This window comes from Suricata suricatta, chromosome 17 (genome assembly GCF_006229205.1).
Source record: "Suricata suricatta isolate VVHF042 chromosome 17, meerkat_22Aug2017_6uvM2_HiC, whole genome shotgun sequence".
NCBI lineage: Eukaryota > Metazoa > Chordata > Mammalia > Carnivora > Herpestidae > Suricata > Suricata suricatta.
This window is the reverse complement of record NC_043716.1, coordinates 20,606,192-20,621,798: the sequence shown is the minus strand read 5'-3', so window position 1 is coordinate 20,621,798 and position 15,607 is coordinate 20,606,192. Positions and strand designations below refer to the sequence as shown.

Genomic DNA, 15,607 nt, shown 5'->3' with positions numbered 1-15,607 from the left:
TCCACCTCCCCCACCACCCCAGACTCTCTGCAACTCCTGCTCCTCCCCATCCCCCTCCTAACCTCTGTGTTTCCTTCAATCTCACTCAGACCCCTACCATCCCTCTGTGTACCAGCCTCTCTGTGGCTCCTGCTCCTCCTCTGGTCCCACACTGTCCCCTTCTGTTCCCCTCCGTCCCCTTCCATCCTGCTGTGGCCCCAGACTCTATGCAACTCCTGCTCCTCTGGCTGGTCCCTGTCCGCCTCAGTCCCCCTGCATATCCAGGCTCTCTGTGGCTCCTGCTCCTCTTCTGGTTCCACCCTGTTCCCTTCAGTCCCCCTCTGTCCCCTGCATCCCCAGACTCTCCGCGGCTCCTCTGCCTCGCTCCTCTGACCCGTGCTGCGAGCTGCTTCATCACTGCAGCCCTTCTGGGCCCTGATCTTTCTGCAGGGTGATTCTGTCCCCCACAGAACACAGAGCCCCACTGTCCCTCCGACTTCAGCTCAGGTCATGATCACGCGGTCTGTAAGCCCCTGTTGGGCTCTGTGCTGACAGCCCAGAGCCTGGAGCCTGCTTCAAATGCTCACTCTCTCTCTCCCTCCCTCTCTCCCTCTCTCTCTCTCTCTCCTTCTCTCTCACTCCCTCTCTCTCTCTCTCTCTCTCTCTCTCTCTCCCCCTCTGTCTCAGAGCCTGGATGGAGCGTGCTTCAAATTCTCTCTCTCCCTCTCTGCCCCTCAACCACTCACACTTTGTCTTTCTCTCAAAAATAAATAAATATTAAAAAATTAAAAATAAATAAAATCATATTCACTGTGTATCTGTTTCATTTCTTAAATTCCACAAACGAGTGAAATCATATGGTATTTGTCTTTGTCATAATTAGCTTAGCATAATACTTGCTAGCTCCATCTGTGTTGTTGGAAATGACAAGATTTAATTACTATTATGACTTATATTCTGAGATGTGTGTGTGTGGCCACATCTTCTTTACCCATTCATCAGTCAATGGACACATGGACTCCATAGTTTGGCTGTTGTTGATAATGCTGCTATAAACGTTGGGGTGCATGTGCCCCTTTGAGTCCCCCCATATCAATCCTTTTCTTTCTCTGTACTGAACATGTCTATTATTATAGTAATATGCATGAATTTATTTTATCTGAATATATTCTACTATGCCCACTTTCATCTCAAGCTAATGTGTCATTTATCTGACCCCTTTTCCAATAAAATTTCCAATTGTCATCCTATGCTTCTACTCTTTCTCTAATATTTAATCATCTCAGTCTTTAAAGAAATCCCTCCAATCTGGATCTTTTTGATAACACACAGGGCCCTGGGTATTTATCTTCATTATTTTAAACCCAAATATTCTCCTTTTCAAGCAGAATTGGAACAGCAATGGCAGTGGCAGGCATTCTGCAGGCTGCACGAGCCACCAGAGGCGCCCTTCGTGTTGTCATCCGTGGAGCTGTGACCCAGGGATGTCATCCCCATAGAATGCAGTATGGGAGGTACTCCTAGAGTATGTAGCATTGGGCTCTAGTGCTAGGGAGTTAAGGATTCCAGAACATACCAGCCCAAAGTGTGCCTCTGAGGCATATGGATTCTTTAGAAAATTCTTTTTATTTGTTTGTTTGTTTGTCTGTTTTGAAAGTGAGAGAGAGCGCGAGAGAGCATGAGTGAGTGGGGGTAGGGCAGAGAGAGAGAGAGAGAATTCCCAGCAGCCTCTGGGCTGTTAGCGCAGAGCCTGACGTAGGGTACTATCTCATGGGTGAGATCCTGACCTGAGCTGAAATCAAGAGTCTGAAGCTTAATCAACTGAGCCACCCATGCGCCCCTAGCATATGGATTATTTTGAGGTCATTAAGCCCCCGCAGGTGCAGGAAAAAGCTCTAGAACCAAGGGACAATTTTTCCTTTGGTAAAGTGAATTTACATTTATTAAAAGGAAATTTCCACGTGTAGAGAAGTCTCTGTCTCCTGTACCAGGAAGAGGAGGACTCTTAACAACGCTTATCTGTGGAGTAGGCACAACTTACATCTGTGTAACAAACCTTACTCTATAACCCTTGTTTACCCTCCTTCCATCACCTTCCCATAACTTGCCTCGCCCACCCTGAGCCCCACACCCCTTTTCTTTTAGCCTAAGATGGCACATAAGCCCTAAACATCCCTTTGAGTTACTCATCTCTAGGTGCTTCCAAATGTTACATGCATGATAGATGAGTTAAACTTCAGTCCGTTTTTTTTTCTTGTGAATCTGTCTTCTGTTACAGAGCCTCAGCCCAGAACCTAGATAAAAAGACATTTTTTTCTCTTCTACAGGGATGAAGGGCATCTCCTAAACGTGGGTTTGCAGGGAGCACCCCAGGTAATAACTCTCCACTAAGTGTGGAACTGCCCAAGGGTGTGAAGTGGGGCAGGGGACAGGAGGCTGGACACATCACAGGATCCAGAGCTCAGATGGCTTTGTGTTCCTCATTAAGAATTGTTACCCATCGTCCTCCACTCAACTTGGGGAGTTAACAGAAGAAGGCCAGATGGGGACAGAGTTATAAAAAGCGCTGACTTCAGTGCCGCCCCCCAAATCTGACCTCTTTGGGTGAGGGCCATGCTTAAAGCCTGACTCCTGAATTGCATCTTCCCCATCAACATTTATGGGAGTCGTGTGTGTCCTCCCCTGGACCTTCTGCCTCCTTTGTAAGCCCTAGCTGACCAGGTAAACACCTAAGACGTTGATGCGTTAATCAGACATAAAAACATTGGCAAGCATTTATCTCAAGATGCCTTTTCTAGGAGAGATTCTAATCGTGAGTCCTGAGTCCTCTGGGGACAAAGCTTCCAGAGAGGCTTGGGAACCCATTGTGTTCTGTGGTCATATGGTCCTCTTCTCTGTGCCCTTGTCTTCAGGGGGAGCCCCAGCCACAGGCCATGTGGCCACATCACCACCAGGTGGCAGTGGAGTCACTTCCAAAGCTCCCAGGACATCACAGGGCCCAGCTGGGTTACAAGATGTCAATAAAAGGAGTAGAGGTATAAAGAACGGAGCCCAGCTTTGGAGCCACCCAGATAAGACGAGAACCACTGCCCCGCTGCTTACACACTGCAGGCCTTGGGCGAGGGGCTGGACTTGTGCCTCCGTTTCCTTAACTAATTGTGCTACAAGCTTTAAGAAAAGCCCCCGTCTTCCAGAATTGTAATTTACTAAGGGCTTATTGTGTTCCGGGCCTGCTCGAAGATCTTTACGTGACCCAACTCATTTCCTCCTCACAAAAGCCTGTGGAGCGCATGTTATTATCATCCTCATTTTCTAGCTGAGGAAACAGGCACAGAGAGGCTCAGTAGGTGTCCAATGTCACACGGCAGAGCTGGGATTTGATCCCAGCTGGGCTGGCTTCAGAGCCCCTCTCCCCTAACTACCAGGCTGTGCCACCTCTAACACACTATTTCCAACCACTCCCAAGTCACTGTCCCTAGCCATAGCCTGTGACAGAGACTGTGTTGAGGAGAAAGTGAAATTAGAAGAAATACAAACAGAGAGATAGATGTTTCTGGATCCAGTCACCCCAAACCTTGGTTGATTTTCCAGACTCCTGAGCTGTGGACCTACGACCCCATTGGGAGGCTCCTCCACAAGGCCACAGAGTCTTCTGCATCTGGGAGAAACAGCTGCCAACTCCTGCACATTCCTTGTGCTCCAAGAGGCACAGCATCCTGGCTTCTTAGAGAGTGTGTGGGGGTTTGTGAGGGAGGCCTTGCTGGCTCTTTCCTGGGACCATCACTCCTTTCGTGCCCACCTGAGTGTTTAAAGCTCGTCTCCTCCCCCCGCCCCTCATATATCCTGCCGGATCCCTGCTTTCCTGACAGGCCAGTATGGACACGAGGGATGGCAGGCAGCCCCAAGCATCCTCTGTGAGGCACTCGCCATCTCCAGGGTCCCAGGAATGTCTCCGCCCACGCCACCCTCACGTGACCGGGCCTGTGGATGTGGCCGTGCTCTGGACCTCCTCAGCCCCTGCCCTCCCTGTGCTCCTCCGCAGAAGAGCCCCTGCAGGGCTTCCAGGGCTAGAGCTTCCCCTGGGGATCTTCGTGCCCGGCCCTTGAGGTCCAGGTGAGGACAGTGTGTCAGCCGCTGGGGCTCCTGCCTGGAACTCACCATGTGGAGACCCAGACATTCGTGCATTGTCTGGGGGTGCAAAATGCTATGAAAAATTGCTTGGCAATTATGTAGAAAGGCCAATGTCTATCTGTCCCATAACTCAGGTCTGTCTGTCCTGTAGTCCTAATCCTAGGTATTTAACCAAGAGCAATGAAGAGCGATGTCCACAAAAAGCTTTGTGCAAGAATACTCACACGAGATTTATTTGTAGTGTCTCAAAACTGGAGACAGGGGCACCTGGGTGGCTCAGTTGGTTAGGCCTCTGACTTCGGCTCGGGTCAGATCTCACGTTCGTGGGTTCAAGCCCCGCGTCAGGCTCTGTGCTGACAGCTAGCTCTGGGCCTGGAGCCTGCTTCTGGTTCTGTGTCTCCTTCTCTCTCTGCCCCTCTCCCTCTCATGCTCTGTCTCTCTCTGTATCAAAAATAAATAAAACACTAAAAAAAAAAAAAACTGGAGACAGACCAGATGTCCCTCAAGGAGGGAATGGATAAGCAAGCGGTGGCAATGTCACATAGGGAGCACCAGACAGCACTGACACACACCGCAGGACCACAAGAACGAGTCTCAGACCCAAGGCTGGGTGAAAGTGTCCAGACACAGAAGGTTCATGCTCTGTGATTCCGGTTTACATGAAGTTCTAGAAAATGCAAAACTAACTCATAGTGATAGGAATCAGAATGGTGTACGGTTTGAAGTGGGCATGCATCGGGTGGGGACAGTCCCTGGGAATGTTTCTGTACCTCAGCCTCCAGCCTTGTGAGCTCTTCACGGATGCCTTGAGGAGCCACTCACTGATTTGTTGGCTCCGTCCATGGCGGAGCTGAAGGCAGGGGTTAGGGCAAAGGGACATTTAGTAGAGATGGATAGTTCCGGGGATGTTCATATTTCAGAGACAGTGTAACAGAGACTGCTATTGCTTCTTAATAATCATGTTGTCCTTTTATTATGTCCCACTTGTAGCTGGACATGGTGCCAACCAACCAAAAGATAACGTGCCCCAGACTCTCTTGCAGCAAGAAGAGGCCACATCACTAAGAGGTAGTATGTGTGACCTCCTGGGAGAGTTTGGGAGGATAGGGAACTCACCCTTTCCCCTCCTTCCTCTTCTTTGGAACACAGAAGTGATGACTGGGGCTCCAGCAGCCATCTTGGACCATGAGTCTGAAAGCCACCTAGATGGGGCACATGGGTGGCTCAGTTGGTTGAGGTTCGACTTTGGCTTAGGTCATGGTCTCACAGCTCGTGAGTTCTGGCCTCGTGTCAGGCTCTGTGCTGACAGCTCAGACCCTGGAGCCTGCTTCGGGTTCTGTGTCTCCCTGTCTCTCTCAGCCTCTCCCCTGCTCATGCTCTGTTTCTTCCCTCTGTCAAAAAAATTAACATCAAATTAAAGGAAAAATGAAAGCCACCTAGGGAGGACAGAGGGAAGTCTGGGAGAGGCATTGTGGAGCTGTCACCAGTTTGGCCTGTTCACTTGTAGACTTGTGTTTAGGTCACTGCTAATTGGTTTTTTCCGGAACTTGTTGTTATACCCAAGTTCAAGTGATACGGGTTGCAGAGCATGGAGGTTAAGAGTGTGGGTTCTGGACCCAAACAGCCGGCCTCACACCTCCGTGTTCACTTGCCAGCCAGATGAGTCTGGGATGCCCACCTATCTTCTCTGTCTCTGTTTCCTCATCGGGAAAATGGAGAGAGAACTACGTACCTTGTGGGGTTGTTGCAGAGATCAGAGGAGTAGACAGAGTAGAGTGCATTTGGAAAGTGTTGAGCGTAAGTTCTGTGAAAAGTTCCTGGTACACGGCAAGTGCTCTGTAAGTGTGAGCTTTTATTATTTTTGCACAGAGGGACACATACAGAGAGAGACAGACAGATCTGGTCTGGGTGACCTACCAGGCCACACTTGTGCTGTCTGAGGAGAATGCTTCCTGCAGGTGGCGCTGTGTCCTCCACATTTGACTTCTGGAAGCTTACAGAGGCTCCTGGCCTCCCTCTGCTGCGAGGCAAACATTTTCCTTCTGCAACCGGCCATGGGGCGGCGGTGTTCCCCAGGCTGTCCCTGACCCTGTGCCCTGCAGCCCTTCCCTGCCTGCTCTTCCTCATCTTACAAGCCCCCTATGTAAGGCGAGGGGGCTTTTTAGGTTCTCCCCCAGGCGGGGAGGAGCCAGACTTAGTAAGCAAAAATACCGGTCTCCTGGTTAAATCTGAATTTCAGGTAAACAATGAGTGGGATTTTTTTAAAGTATAAATATGTCCCAAGTATTGCATTTTATCTGGCACCCCTAAGTGTGGGCCCCTCTGCCCAGGGCTCCCACACCTGTCTGCAGTCTCTATCATACTCTTCAGTCCCCTGCAGGTTCTGGCGGGGGTGGAGGAGCAGGTCATCTCCAGGGCCCCGCCCCGTGTCCACCTCCCTTGCTGCCTGCACGGCTTCCCAGAGGCTCTCTCTCCTGCCACCGGGGAACTCTCTCTCCTTTGGAGCTGGGAAGACCGGCTCTGAGCTGTCATAGGTTTTCCAGGTTTCTAGATGGTCTGTGAATTAAGCTCTGTCCCCGTGGGAGGAGGTAGCTGTTGAGGCTGAGAAAGAAGGACACGGGAGGAAGTGCAGCTGATATTTCCAGGCATCCCCCAGCACCCCACGGAGGGGCTCATTTAAACATCCCCAGCCTCTGTCATCATTCCTGTCCCTGTCCCAACATGGCCACGCGGGTGGCCGTTGTTACAGCTGTCAGGCTATTAAAGGACAGGGGTACCTGGTCTGTTCACGTCCTCCTCCCCTGGCATCTGTCAGAAAACACAGCCAGCAGCTCCTGGGGCTGCTTCCCAGAGGGGACTGTCATTGTGTCTGTGCTGTCAGCCGATGCCAGATGCACCGCCTGAGAGAATCCCAGCTCATCCCTGTGCCGCATGCTCAGGACCGAGGAGAGAAGACCGGAGGCTTCTGGGACTTGCGGAAACGGAGAAGTGCTGGATGCAGCCCAGCATGCCTCCAGGCGGATACCGTGCAGCGTCCCCTGTGTCCTCCTAACTGAGCTCTACCAACGAACAAGCTCGGGATGTGCACAGTCTGGTCTCTGGGGCCTTCAGGGACTGAGGGCACCTGGACGTTACCTTCAAGGCACAGTGAACCTGCAAGGCGAAGGGAAATGGGAATTTAATTCTGGCAGGTGCTTCTCAGCCACCAGGCTAAAAATGTACCCGTTTGTGTAAGACACAGGCCTTAGTCACCGAGGAAAGTGAACTTGTGATGAAGAGGAGCGTCCTACACTTGGCAAGCTTGCTGAGAATTCACACTTCCTGACTCAAAGCCCCTGACATTTCCAGAAGAGCCAGCTTTAATCCAGGTGTTTTCGAATGATCCAAACTGAGAGACAGGAGGCCCTATTAGCAGCATGAATCCGGGTGACTACTTGGAATTGCATTTGCTCAGAAGCATAGCTTTCACTGGAAGTGATGGGAAATTGCATTTTGTGTGACTTGGGAAGAGGGCCTATTTCAAGCCCTGTCATAAGGATAAAATCTGGAAAGAACATTGATGCCAGAGATGTCATGTTTACCTCAAGATGGAGCTCGGAGTGTCGTGGGGATAGAGTGGGAAGAAGCTTTGCTCTCTGGAGGAGAGGACATTCGTTGGCCTTGAGGGTTGTACGTTCAAGTAAAACCCCATTTAAAGGCCAACCATCACAAGCTAATAGCGAGCTGCTGGGGAGGAGGCCTGGAGGCCTGTCTGACCCGATCTGGTTTTTGCCATTTCTGTCTGTCTGTCTGTGTTACTTCTCCCCAGACAGGAGTGTGAGCTTCACACATGCAGGATTGTTTTTCTGATCTGCTCACTGCTGTACCCCTGGTGCCTTGAACATTGTCAGACACACGGTAGCCCTGGGCGTGTACTCACCGAGAGGATACGCATGAGGACATGTGGACACTCACACGTGGATGCAAAGGCCTCTGAGGCTTTGTAAGCACACCAGTTATCACTATTATTAGTGTACTATTAGCTTCCACTTATTGAGTGCACGCTATCCTGTGTTCCAACGGCATACGAAGCAGTTTGTACACATGATCTTATTCAACCTCACAATACATGTGAGTGTGTTTTTATGGCCCTATTTTATAGATAAAGAAACAGAGGCTCTAAGACATTAAATAACTTATCCAGAGCCACATGGTCAGGAAGTGGTGGAGCTGATATTCACCAGAGGCCTGCTTGGCTCCAAGACTCTGAAATATCCAGCAGACTTCTTGCTCTTTTTCTCTATGTTTAAAAAAAAAAATCACAGCTTTATTGAGCTATGATTCATATGCCGTACAGTTCACTTATTTAAAATCCACAACCCAATGGCTTTTGTAGAGTCACAGAGTTGTACAGCCAGTCACCACAGACCACTTTAAAAATTTTTTTAACATTTATTTATTTTTGAGAGAGACAGAGAGAGACAGATCATGAGCAGGGGAAGGGCAGAGAGAGAGAGGGACACAGAATCGGAAGCAGGCTCCAGGCTCTGAGCTTCCAGCACAGAGCCTGATGCAGGGCTTGAACCCATGAACTGTGAGATCATGACCTAGGCCAAAGTTGGATGCTCAACCGACTGAGCCATCCAGGCACCCCACCACAGTCCACTTTAGGACACTGTCTTCACTCCAAAAAGACACTGTGTGCCCATTAGGGATCCTTTCCCATTTCTCCCCAAGTTCTTCCAGCCCTAGGCCACCGCAAGCTGCTTTCTTTCTCTATAGATTTGCCTAGTCCTGGCATTACGTATAAATGGAATCATACAATATGAGGCCTTTTGTCGTTGGCTTCTTTCACATGCTTTCAAGGTTCATCCATGTTGTGGCATCAGTCACCACTTCCTTCTTTTGTACGGCTGCATAGGATTCAAGGTGTTCCATCCAGTGTGTGTGGACAGGCCACATGCTCATCCATTCATTGGTTGATGGGCACCTGGGTTTTCACCTCTTGGCTAATGTAATATAATAATGCTGCTGTGAACCTTCAGGCACACGATTTTGTGTGCATCTGTGTTTTCTTTCTCTTGGGTACATACTCGGGGGAATTGCTGGGTCATTATAGCTCTACGCGTAGCTTTTTGAGGAAGTGCCAGACTGGTTTTCAAAGCAGTTTACCATTCTGCATTCTTACCAACAGCACCGTCTGAGGGTTCCAATTTCTCCACCACTTTGTCACCACTAGTGCTTATCTGGCTTTGAAGCTAGTCCTCCTGGTAGGTATGGAGTGGGGCCGCACTGTGGTTTGACCTGCATTTCCCCTGTGGCTCACTGGCTTCTCACACCCATGCACTCACTCACCTTGACTTTGGGTTTCTTGGCATAGCTGGCTGACGGTTCCACCCGGCTCCTTCCCTACCAGTTTCTCATCGGAGGTGAGCCCCGTTCTCGGCGTGGCTCCGGGGGAAAGGCAGAGGGGTGGATCCTAGTAGCAGGGGACATTTTATTTGCAAAGTAGGAATACTCAAAATTGGCAGAGTGGGCAGCAGAGTTGGAGCATATGAGGGAGAGACAGGGGAAATGTAGAGCAGCTGGGGAAAGATCAGGAAGGAGAGACTGAGCATGTCTGGTGCCCATGAGGACACCCTGGTGTGTGTGTGTGTGTGTGTGTGTGTGTGTGTGTGTGTGTGTGTGTAGTGATGGAGGGGAGGATATGAGGCAGTGCTGAATCAGGCATGAGGGTTAGTGTGGGGTGAAATCAGGGGTTTCACAGAGACTGTCTCCCTGTGGGTGACAGGTCTGTCGCACTAGCTGAAAAAGTGCTCCTTACGTGCTTGGTAAATGCTGGTTCCTGGGTCTCATCCTGTGTATTTATTATTTTGAGAGACAGAGAGACAGACCATGAGCAGGGGGAGGGGCAGAGAGAGAAGGAGACACAGAACTCGAAGCAGGCTTCAGGCTCCGAGCTGTCAGCACAGAACCACACACTGGGCTCAAACCCATGAACCGTGAGGTCATGACCTGAGCCAAAGTCAGACGCTTAACTGACTGAGCCCCCCAGGTGCCCCAGGGAAGAGCTGCCCATGTGATTCTCGTGCTTCTAAACTTTGAGAATCTTCAAGGGGACCCTAGCATCCCCCATCTGCTGACAGCCTGTTTGGCTTCTAGCTGTTCTGTTTCTAGAGGTGAAGGCCGAGAGGCTTATGCCACCCCAGGTCTCCCAGACATTCTTCTCATGAGACTCGTACTTCCGAGCAGACTGGCCGCAGGGCCACCCTGTGGCCTTCCTCCGTGTGGCTTCCTCTGCATGTTTATTGCAGACGCTGCTCCACGTTTCTGACGTCCGTGGGCACCCAGCAGGCTTCCTCTAGTCTCACATTTCTTGGGTTATTTCAGAGGGTGGACAGCAGACGGTCACAACTCTCCTCAGGAGGCCTCTCCGTCCATCAGGGTTTCTGTCTCTCTGGGGCCCTTCCTCACACTCCCCGTGACAATACCAGGCATCAATCAATGTCTGCCCTTGGACTTGACTGCTTTCTTTTTCTCAAAACATTCAGATTGAATAGGCCTGGCCCCTTTCTCCATAACCAGCTCTTGTGTTCTTTTGCCACCAACACCTGCACATTCAAGTGAGCACAGGACCGCAAGAACGTGGCATGCGTGATGACAGTCGCAAGGTCCCCTTATCCAAAGGCCACGGAGGGCTCTAGTCTGCAGAATACTCTTCATTGTGCAGTAACATTCCAGGCTGTGAAGAATAATAATGATTTAAACATAGCTGAAACTGGTCTACTGAAGAAGTACAACTCATGTCATTACCAAAATGCAATTTTTTTTTTTGTCGCAGACGGTCCTTTCACATCACTTCAGAAATGACAACTTTCAGGGCCAACTTTTGAGGGGTTCTTAGGCACCGCACCTTGGAATTTATGGAACTTCCCCCAGGTGATGTCTAGATTTCTCTACCTAGTTTAAATAGCTGAGTTCCTGTTGGAGGAGGTCATGGAGAGGACATGACCTCTGGTTGACCTGCAAGCTGGACTCAGGCAATCAGAGGTTCCCCACCCCTCCCCTGTCCTTGCAGTGTAAGCTCTGGCCACCATTCCTGAGCTCGCGGTCAGTCAAGGACATGGGCTTGAGAGGGCTGTGGAGACCGTCTACATAACATACACAAATGAATATTCAAGCCTCTGTATGAACCAGTAAGAATCCGGCAGGCAGGTGCCGAGACGCACTCGCTCTCGGCCACGTGTAATTTCCCCTGCTTAATAACCCTGACACCCACCCATCGGGGGGGGGGGGTCTGCCTTTCTCTTCAGTTCTTCCTGCTCTGGGTGCCCGAGGCCAGTTTGCAAACCAAGACTCCCCCAGGATTTTGAGGTATACGTTTCTTGCCTTCGTTTGTAGGTTTACAATGTACAGGTGCTTCCTTCAACGGTGTAGTTCCATTTTGCCTCATTTTGAGCCTTACATAAATGGAATCATATGTATGTATGTATCCTTTGTATCGTGCTTCTTTTGCTCAATATTATGTTCTTGAGATTCATCTTTATAGTTTCATTCGCTGCCCAGGCCTCCAGCGCCCCCTCCTGGCGCTGTCCCTAACCAAGTGTCCAGTCAGCACAATCTGTAAACCCTGCTGGGGGGCTCCTGTGAGTCCCAACTGGGTGTCTCTCTCTCTCTCTCTCTCTCTCTCTCTCTCTCTCTCTCTCTCTCTCATTTTTTTTTTAGTTTATTGATTTATCCCAACACATGCTCTAACCTGGGCAGAGGGGTGGCTGAGGGCCCCGGCGAGCCCTCTGGCGAGCTGAATCCTGCGACGCCCTCCTCGGGGAACTGCAGAGCACCCCCCCCACACACACACCCGCAGAGCCTCATCAGGCCTGTGGACCCAAGGAAGGGACAGCAAGCACAGCAGGAGTGACAAAAACAGTCGCAGGTGTTTGCGCAGCTGGGGCCTGTGCCCGGGCCCTCAGCACTTTAGCGCTGTTTAGCCTACGACAGCCTCTAGGGAGTGGATGGGGAAACTGAGGCTCAGAGAAGTGAAGGCACTTGCCTGAGGCCACACCGCTAGGGAAAGTGGGACCGGGACTCAATGCAGGTCGTGTTTTTGCAGGGTTCCTCCCCCTTTCCACGCTGCGTCCCGCGCCCTGGGGCCCGCCCCTGCCCTGCTGGGGGTAAGGGGTGGGGTGGGGGCGGGACCGCACGTCTCCACGCCCCTCTCAGCAGGTGCACGCCTGCCCTTGGCCGCGGCCTTCCTCCGTCTCAACAGCACGCGCCCAGCGGGGGAGAAGGCCTTGCGCAAGCGGCCCGAGAGCGCGGAGGTCAGTGCGGAGGTACCCTCACAGCCTGGGGCGCGGCAGCTGTGAGAGATCAGACGGAGAGAAGGCGGGCGAGGGCAGGGGAGGGCGGGAGCGGGGCCAGACCGCCGCCGCCTAGTACCCTGCCCCGTGCCCTCCCCTCTGCTCCTGCCCAGACGCCGCCTCCAGGCAGCACCACCTGCCCGGCCCCCAGCTCTGCTCTCACAGCACGCAGCCCCGCCTTTCCACGGCCACCCACGAAGGGGTTGGCCGGGGTGACGATTCTTGGGGACTCGCTGCAGATGTTGTGTTCCCACCAGCGAAGGGGAGGAGAGGGTGCGCTGACTGATGTCAAGCCCGCCGCTGGGATGGTGCCGGGTCGCGCAGACGGGAGGGACGGTGGGGAGATGGTGGGAGAAGGAAGGGAAGGCGGCCGACGCCCGCTGGGGGCCGGCCCACGGGGCCACCTAGCGGCAGAGGCGTCCCTCCCGGCCGTGTGCGCACACCGGCCCCCACGCAGCAGCCCGGCATCGCGAAGGTTTCGGCTCTCTGGAATCCGGGCTCCTTTTTGTATTAGATCTACAGTAAGAGACCCGACTGTGAATGAAAAACCCAGTGAACCGAGAGGGAGCGGTACAAACGGAAAGTTCTCGTCTGCAGACGGCTTAGTCCAGTTTAAGGCGGGATCCGGCGATGGATGCGGAAACCAATGGGCAGGAGGAGGTTGGTACAGGATTTCTATGTCAGCGCAGAGCGTCTCTCCACAGGGTCCTTGCTCGTCCGGGGGCTCAGTCAGTTCAGAGTCCGACTTCGGCTCAAGTCACCATCTCGCGGTTGGTGGGTTTGAGCCCCGCGTCGGCTCTATGCTGACAGCTCGGAGCCTGGAGCTGCTCCGGATTCTGTCTCCCTCTCTCTCTGCCCCTCCCCTCTCCTCAAAAATAAACATTAAAATTTCTTTAGAAAGTAATCATCCACATAGGCGGATGTTATGTGTGCCAAGTGATCAGTGATGCCATCACGAGGTGTGGCAAGTGACGTCATGGGCCCCCTGATGTCACACCCTGAAGGACACAGAGGCACTTGTGGGCTATTGCTGCCCACCGGGGCCTGTTTGTCTCATTGTCTCAATGAAGGAAACGAGGCGCTTCCTGGACTCGCGGACTCCGCACATTGAGGGGGTTCAGGCAGCCTTTTGCCACACAGGGAGCCTGGGCGGCAGCAGCGCCCGGCCTCCCCGGAGCTTGTAAGAAATGCAGAGTCCCGGGCCGGTCATGAGACCCCTGTCCCCCCACCCTTGGCCCCACGCACCGTGGAGGCTGCAGTCCTGCTCTAGAGAACCTTCCGTAGCTGGGAGTGCGTGGCTTTGACCCCTAGTCTCAAGGTCACAGGGAGCCACGCGGGAAAGCAGAGCGTCCAGGTGCAGCCCTGGCAGGCGAGAAGCGGATGGGAAGTTGAGGGCTGTTGGGGTGAGCCCAAGGATCTGGGGGGTCCCTGGGCTGTGGCTGCAGAAGAGCCTAGTGTCCTGACAAGTCCCAGAACCCCGCCTCGTCCCGAGGGGCTGAGTCCACAACCCCGAGCACACATGTGCCCCTCGCTGGACTGGGAGGAGCGAGCACACCCCGGGGTGGCAGAGGCGGGCGGAGGCACAGGGCTCGCCCCCCGGGGCTCTCCGCATGGATCGCCACGGCCACTTGCTATTTTTCAGGGGAGGGCTCAGGGGGTTCAGGATGCATGTGGGCATAGAGGCTCCCTCTCTTTGCCAAGTGACTCATTTGAAATGGGAGCACTTATTTGAGGGAGCGTGTGACAACTGAGGTCTGGAAAGTAAAGCGGGGGCCAGAGGTCTGTGTCCACAATCCCAGCTGGTACGTCGTCTCCCCCAAAGTCCCTGCTGTCCCCCAGCTCACGGAGCCGAGGCCTTGGCCTACTGGGGTGTCCGCCCGCGAGTTGGGCTCCCACATGGTGGGCTCCTCTCCGGGAGACCCCCGTCTACAGCAGGAGCGCCCGGCCCAGAAGGCAGCTCCTGTCCTCATAAGGTAAGAGCAGGCGAGTCTGAGCCACAGTAACCAGCACGAGTTCCTGGGCTGTTGGAAGTCGTCGGACACTGAGGGTTACGTGTGTGCGAGTCCGAGTGCCCAACAGCTTCAGATCGGATCGTGCGTGTGTGCGTGTGCCGTGCACGCCGAAGGATGAAAGACGCAGGGCTGTTTGAACTTCTGTTGCGGTGTCACTTGGGAAGTTTAAAGTCAGGCGAGTTGGTGTGATCAGCCAGAGGGGATGTTTCATTCCTGCCTTGGAAATTAACGACAACAACAACAAGAAGTGTTTTCCATGTCCTGGGAGGCGGGGGAGGGTCTCTCTGGGGCGGTGACAGCAGATGGTCATTCTGCTGTGTCACTGGGAACGCTGGCTCCGACAAAGGACCAGCTGGAGGCAAGCACTGGGGTCTGGGGGCGACAGATGACTCCATCAGATTTGGCTCCTGGAAATTGTGCAAGACAGGTGACACTTGGTGGGGCTGCAGAGGCCTGGACTCCTAGGGTGGCCTCGGAGGCCGACTCGGTGGGGCCCAGAGCAAACTGGAGAGTGGGGGGACCTCCTGTCCGCCTGCACGTTGCACCATGCACTTCGGGATTTGGTGGAAGGACCTTGGAGCTTCATGGCCGCTCATGACGTCACAGTGTCCCATGAGGCCTTCAGTGATCAGCCACACCCCTATCTCTCACCTAATCTCCCCCCCTTACTCCATTCTAGCTCCTCTGGCCTTCTTGCTGTTCCTCCCCCACACCACCTGTGTTGCTACCCCAGGGCCTTTGCACATGCAGTTCCCACTTCCCAGAATGCTCTTCCTCCTGATATCTTCAGAGCTCACTCCCTCACTTCCTCTGGGTCTTTCTGCAGTTGTTACTTTCTCCGTAGGGTCTTTCTGAAACACCCTGTGTGGTGTGGCCCCCCGCCACCCACACACACATATACACTTGGGCATGAAAGCTCATAGCCACTCATTCCCATTCCTGTTTCCTAACGGGGTCCCGAGGCCATCCCTGTTCATATCCAACTTGTCACCAGGAGAGAAGATAAGCTCAGAGCCGGCCTGGTCCCCTGGTCTCCCACCAGGCAGGCCTCCGCGCCCTGTGCCCTCTTTCCTGCATGGTCATGAATCACAGCCCGCCGGGAAGGAGGAGTAAGTGGGCCGCAGCTGGGACCCTGGGCAATGACGAGGA

At 53.0% G+C, this 15,607-nt stretch overlaps 1 long non-coding RNA gene across 1 annotated transcript in view; it reads left to right on the top strand.

Moving 5' to 3' along the window:
* Positions 1-11,530, top strand: part of LOC115282836 — a 12,344-nt gene extending 814 nt beyond the window's left edge. The window contains exons 2-8 of the long non-coding RNA XR_003904765.1: positions 1,368-1,493; positions 2,307-2,352; positions 2,892-3,014; positions 3,571-4,092; positions 5,101-5,178; positions 10,931-11,028; positions 11,168-11,530. This is a non-coding gene — a long non-coding RNA (uncharacterized LOC115282836). The remainder of the gene's footprint in view (positions 1-1,367; positions 1,494-2,306; positions 2,353-2,891; positions 3,015-3,570; positions 4,093-5,100; positions 5,179-10,930; positions 11,029-11,167) is intronic.
* Positions 11,531-15,607: the final 4,077 nt, after the last annotated feature.